A 6,188-nucleotide genomic window follows, 5' to 3' on the forward strand; every position below is an offset into this window, starting at 1 on the left:
TTGTAAACAGAAATTTTTTATTGCTTTCACACTGGGATCGGACGGCAAATTGGTAAGATGAAATCCGTGCTGGCTTTCCTTTCCATATTTGTCGGCGTGATTATTAATTTTATCCCGAATCATTGTTTCAAGAAGTTTCCCCACCGCTGAAGTTAAACTGACTGATCTGTAGTTACTGGACTTATCTTTACCCTTTTTCAACAAAATTGTAACGTTTGCAATTCTCCAGTCCTCTGAACCACCTCTGAGTCTAAGTAAGATTGGAAAATTATGTCCTTTGCCTCCACAATTTCCACTCTCACTTCCCTCATTATCCTTGGATGCAACTCATTCAGTCCTGGTGCTTTATCAACTTTGAGCATAGACAGCCTACCTAATATCTCCTTCTTATCAATTTTAAATACTCCTAGTGTTTTAATTACCTCCTATTTCACCGTAGCCTGGTAGCATCTTCCTTGGTAAAGACAGATGCAAAATATTCTTTCTCTGTGAAATATTATTCTCTCATTTATTCTCTCTCCAGGAAGAATGAGTCCATTGCCATTTGTTGTTTCATTGGCCTTTATTGCCTTTCATCATCCTTATTTGGCCTTTAATGCGAGGGGATTGGAGTACCAGAATGAAGTTGTCTTGCTACAATTATACAGGGCTTTGCTGAGACCACAATTGCGACCCTGTGTGCAGTTTTGATTTCCAGATTTAAGAATACATTAGAGGTAGTACAGTGAAGGTTCACCACCTTGGTCCCTGGGATGAAATGGTTGTCCTATGGTGAGTGACTGAGTAAATTGGTCTTATAATCTCAGGAGCTAAAAGATGAGAGGTGATCCCATTGAAACATATAAGATTCTGGAGGAGCTTGACAGGGCAGGCATGGAGAGGTTGTCTCCCTGGCTGAAGAATCAAAAACACGGGGCGCAGACTCAGGATTAGGAGCCAATCATTTAGGACTGAGAAGAGGAGAAATTTATTCACTCATGCTGTTGTGAGGCTTTGGAACTCTGTACTCCAAAGGGTTTCGGATGCTCCATTGTTGAATACATTTAAGGCTGAGATAGACAAATTTTTGCTCTCTTGGTGAATCAATGGAAATGGGGAACAGGAAGAAAAGTGGAGTTGAAGCCAACGATCGGCCATGATCATATTCAATGATGGAGCAGGCTGGAGGGGCCCAATTATCTATTCTGCTGCTATTTCTCATGAACTTAGATCCAGGAAATCCTTTTAACTTGTGAAACTGATTCTATTTCTGATTCCCAGCTGTTTGTGTTTTAATCTTGTCCCATTAAGTAATTTTAACGTGACTGAAGACGGTTTTACTGATCAATGGACATTGAGCTCTCAGTGACTGCAGTGCAGAAACCACTCGTTTAACTGTTCTGTGTGAAAATGGGAAACTGAATAGGAAACGGTTAACAGGTGCACTTCTCTCCAATACTGAGGTTAGAGAGGGGAAATGTGTTGTTGACAGCAAGCAGTCTCAGGCATTCCATGTCTGATTGGTTGTTTTTACTTAATTGGAAAAAATAGGGAAGTGTAACACAGAAATAGGAGGAGTTCATATACCACCACCCCCCCACTCCCCCAACATTTTACATCATTATTTTGTTAAACACTCCAATATTTAGTCTTTTTAATCCCATTTGTCTTCAATACTCGACTTTCCAAGAGCTTCTTTTAAATTCTTCAACTCATCTGTGATGGGCCACACTCTGTGCCAAGCCTGCCTTTTTAGGAAATAAATTGATTGTAATTTCTCTCTGTCAGACTAACTTTCTCTCTTTCTATGTATCTGTCTTTCTCACTCTGCATCATTCTCCATCAATCCCACTCTCCACCGTATTTGTAATATATATTGTTCTTCAATAGAAACAGGGGGAGGTCATTCAGCCATTGACACTACTTTGAATTCACTAAGAGAATTACTGATCTGCCTATCAGCATCATTCCCTTACCTCCATATTCCTCGCTCAACAAAAACGGAAACAACTCTGGCAAACCTCCAGGAGGAGGCTGGGTGGGGGGTGTTCAACTCACTTGAGCATTTGTTTATTGAACCCAAGTCCAACACCTTAATCACTCGACGATCCTGCTGCATTGGAACCATTTGCTGACCGCTCATTGAACCAGACAGTTCACATTCCAATTGTCATGATGGGTTTCTTTTCCTCAAATGTTTCTTAGTTCTATTTTCATCAGAATGATGAATATTATTTCCGATTTGACATGACTGACAAGTTTCTCTCGGTATTATAACGAGACTGTTTCCATTTGCTCAGCATTAACTGCATCTGGTAAGAGATACTTTGGAATTATTTGAACTTGGCTTCAACCCATGAACCCAATGGTTCACTGAGGGCTCGGTGATACATGTGATCCCGACAAATTCACGATGTGGGAAAGAGACTGTGATGAGAATCTGTGTATCTACATATGTATCATTATTACACAGACAGAGATAAAAAGGAGGAAAACTGAAATGAATGGGGTATATGAAGGCAGACATAAAGACAGAAGAATACATGATGGATGTACACTGCTTATAATGTACCTTTACTCTTCTGTGATTACAGATATCCTGTAACATGATAGTTCTGAACTTGATGTTGTTTATCATATTTTGATTCAAGATTCAAACATCCACCTTCAAATTTGACATGTGGAGAATCTTCTCTGTTGCAGAGAGCTAGCTGCCTTTTCAGAGACTCATCAGAGGTTTCAATGATGATGATGATGATGGTGATGGCGATCATTACTATTATTTTATGTCTATATAACAAAGAAACAGTGGAAAGTGGGAGGGATCCTCTTGTGACAGTTAATGAGGAAAGTAATGCCACACTAACCTGCACCTTTAAATTGAGGAATCGTAGACCTCAACGATATAGTCAGAAGGTCAGTAAACCTCCACCATGTCACACAGGAATGTTATTCCCACTCGGTCTGTAACAGTGGAACCATTCCCCCTGTAAGCAGACTGACTGTAGCCCAGTTCGGGGTGTTTCCATTCACTGATATAAGGAGGTGAGAACATCCTGAGACACGACAGCAGATTATTGAGGGTGGGGTTTAGAACGGTTGTCTTCAAATATCCAGCTCTCCTTTCACAGAGCAGATAGAGACAATGCGGCTCCTCAGCATCTGAATTGTGCGGGGTGCGTTTCTGACAGGTAATTATGGGTTAAACACATTTACTTCTTTAATTAGTTTTCTGAACATTATTTGAGCTAGAATTTTTAAAACCCGCAGGACTGAGTTTTTCCTGTTCGAACATTTTCTTCAGATCTGAGCCTTGGAGATTCTGTCACTCAACCTCTGTCCTCGGGAAGTTACATTAGAAGGAAAAGTGGTGACTTTGCACTGTCTCTATGGGGGCACACGGAGCATCAATTATTTATACTGGTCCCGGCATCCTCCAGACACACAGCCCAAGTTTATTCTGATGAAATACACCAGCGGTTATGCAGATAAAGCAGATTTTACAACAGCTCGTTTCTCAGCAGAGCTTAAGTTCACCATGTTGACTCTTTGAGGGCTACAACTGACAGACATTGCAGAGTGTTACTGCTCCCCGAGGCTCTCAGTGACAGAAACCAGTGAAACTCTCAAACAGAAACTCCCCTCGCTCTAGATACCTGGGCTCCAGCTGCTGACGCCTGATATAAGGGCGATCAGATGCTGACACGGTGCTGAGTCACGCTGCTGTGAGCTGACACACACTGAGATGGAGACAGGAAGCAGCCCCTTGTGTGAAGGGCTCACAACAGACTGATTCTGTGACACTGAGGAATGTTCTTGAGTGTCAGAAATCGTTGTCTCTGTGCTGATCTGAATATTGAGCCATGATTTTAAGGAGATAAATATTTGATCAGAAGCAGGAAGGAAGGTTTAACTTGTACATTTTTTCTCTGATGGGTCTGTCTATCCGATTGGATTCTTCAATTTGTTTTCTTGGCTGCTCCTGGAGACAGTTGTGTGATAGTTTGACCCGAGGTTAATTTGATTTCCTCTAGATCTGTGTCTGAGCGCCTGACAGCCACATTATGGCTGTATCTGCCGAGATTCTATCTGACACCCAACAGACAGGAGCGCCCAGCCACAGTCCAAAGGTAGGTTTTGTACAGAGGTGAGACAGTTTTCCATCATTATGAGTCTGAGAAAGAGCGCAGTAATACACGGCACATTCAGCCAGCTGCAGCCCCGAAACAGTTAAACTGGTGAATTTAGTTGTGGCCTGGAGCTCAGATGAGAAACGAATTCCGAAGTCATCTTCTGTCTGTTGTTGTTCATCCCAAGACCATCTCCACACAACAAACTGGAGTTCCTTGTCTGGTTGTTGCCAGCACCAATATAAATAATACAAGTTTTATGCAGTGCTATGGGTACATATTGAAGTGATTGTTCCACCTTCTCTCACGCTCTTTGATGCCTTGGGCTGAGTAACTGAATCTCCAATGTAACATGCGTTCAGGAAGAAGACAAGACCGAGTATTAAAAAGTGAAACAATATTAACACTTTAGTTTGAATACAGTACGACTGGAGTCATCCTTATCGAATATAAACATCCTAAGCACAACCCAGATGCTCAATATCTCCCTGGCCGCTGCCGAGCCCGAACCTGCCGGTCCCTTTATGAGGTCAAACCCAGACTAGAACAGACCCCATCAGAGGATTCTGTAGATTCATCATCACTTCCTCCTCCCACTGTTCTCCTACAATGACGCCATATATTTAAATCAGATTGAAATGATGGCCCTGGGTCACTTGCAGCCCTTTGGTCCACAGCATAAAATCTCTGCCGATGGGGGTCAGTCATTCAGTGAGTACAGTCTATGGTGTGAGGTTAACTGCAGCCTTACTGAGGTTTGGAGATTTAGTTCCTAGGCTCGAATCGGTCAGTTTGCTGATTGTTTAGTTCTGCCCGTGTATGATGACCTACAAAGAGCATAAACTTCATTGTCATGTCCATTCCATGTTTACACTCTGTATGATAGATTTCCACTGATCACTTATATCACTGCCATGCACCTGCTTTCCAGGTGACCTAGTGGTTAGAATTTAGTACTTTCTGCACTGTGACCTGTGTTCAATTCCCAGGTGATGCTGGGAATCTGAAGGAAAGAAAGAAATTGCTGCAGATACTCAGCAAGCCCAGCATTTATGGAAAGAGAAAATGAGTTAACATTTCCAGTTATGACCTTATACGAAAAGAAATAAAACAAAATGGGAAATCAGAGATTACAGTCTGAAATTGTTGAGTCCAGGAGATAGTAAAGTGCTTAATGCAAAGATGAGGTGCTGTTGAGATTGTATTGAGCTCCATTGGAACATGACAGTAAACCATGGACAGAGATATCAGCGTGAGAGGAAGGTGGAGAATTAAAATGGCAGGTTATTGGAAGCTCGGGGTCATGATTGCAGACTGAGCAGAGATCTCTGCAAAGCAGTCACCCAACCAGTGTTTGGTTTCCTCAATGTAGAGGAGGCAACATTGACAACAGCAAATGTAGTATATTAAATTGAAGGAAGTACTTATAAACCGCTGCTTCACCTGGAAGGAGAGTTTGGGGCCTTGGATGGTGAGGAGGGGATAAAAGGGTAGGTGATACATTGCCTTTGTTCACTTGGAAAGATGCTGTGAGCAGGGGATTGATTGTAGGGGGTGAGAGAGAAGTGGATCGGGGATCACAGAGGGAATAGTCCCTTTGAAATTTTGAAAGGAGAGGGGGAAGGGGAACATAAGTTTGCTGGCAGCATCACACTGGAGATGACCTGTTGAATATGGGGGCTGGTGGGGTGGAAAGTGAGGATAATGGGAAACCCATCGGGCTTCTGTAAGGGAGTGGAAGATGTGAGGGAATTGGTTCGAGCATGGTCGAAGGACCTGTCAAACACAATATCTGGGGGTTGGGGGTGGGGATGGGAGATCTTCAGTTGAGGAAAAAGGAGGCTATATCTGAGGTGCTGTTACAGGAGGTTGCAACATCAGAACAGATGTGGTTTTGATGGAGAAGCTAAGGGAATGAAATTGAATCCCTACAGGGTGTATGGATTAAGGAACTATAGTTGTGGTAGCTCTGGGGAATGCTGGGCTTATGATGAATATTTGTTGATAGCCTGTCCCCAGTGATTCATTCACTCGACTCGCTAAGACACGACTGAGTTCACATGTAAATGCACGGGTTGG

At 42.6% G+C, this 6,188-nt stretch overlaps 1 protein-coding gene across 1 annotated transcript in view; it reads right to left on the reverse strand.

Moving 5' to 3' along the window:
• LOC144698110 (uncharacterized) overlaps nucleotides 1-6,188 on the reverse strand; it is a 436,767-nt gene that overhangs the window by 383,394 nt on the left and 47,185 nt on the right. The window lies entirely within an intron of this gene.

The sequence above is a fragment of the Cetorhinus maximus genome, chromosome 23, assembly GCF_964194155.1.
Source record: "Cetorhinus maximus chromosome 23, sCetMax3.hap1.1, whole genome shotgun sequence".
Classification (NCBI taxonomy): Eukaryota; Metazoa; Chordata; class Chondrichthyes; order Lamniformes; family Cetorhinidae; genus Cetorhinus; species Cetorhinus maximus.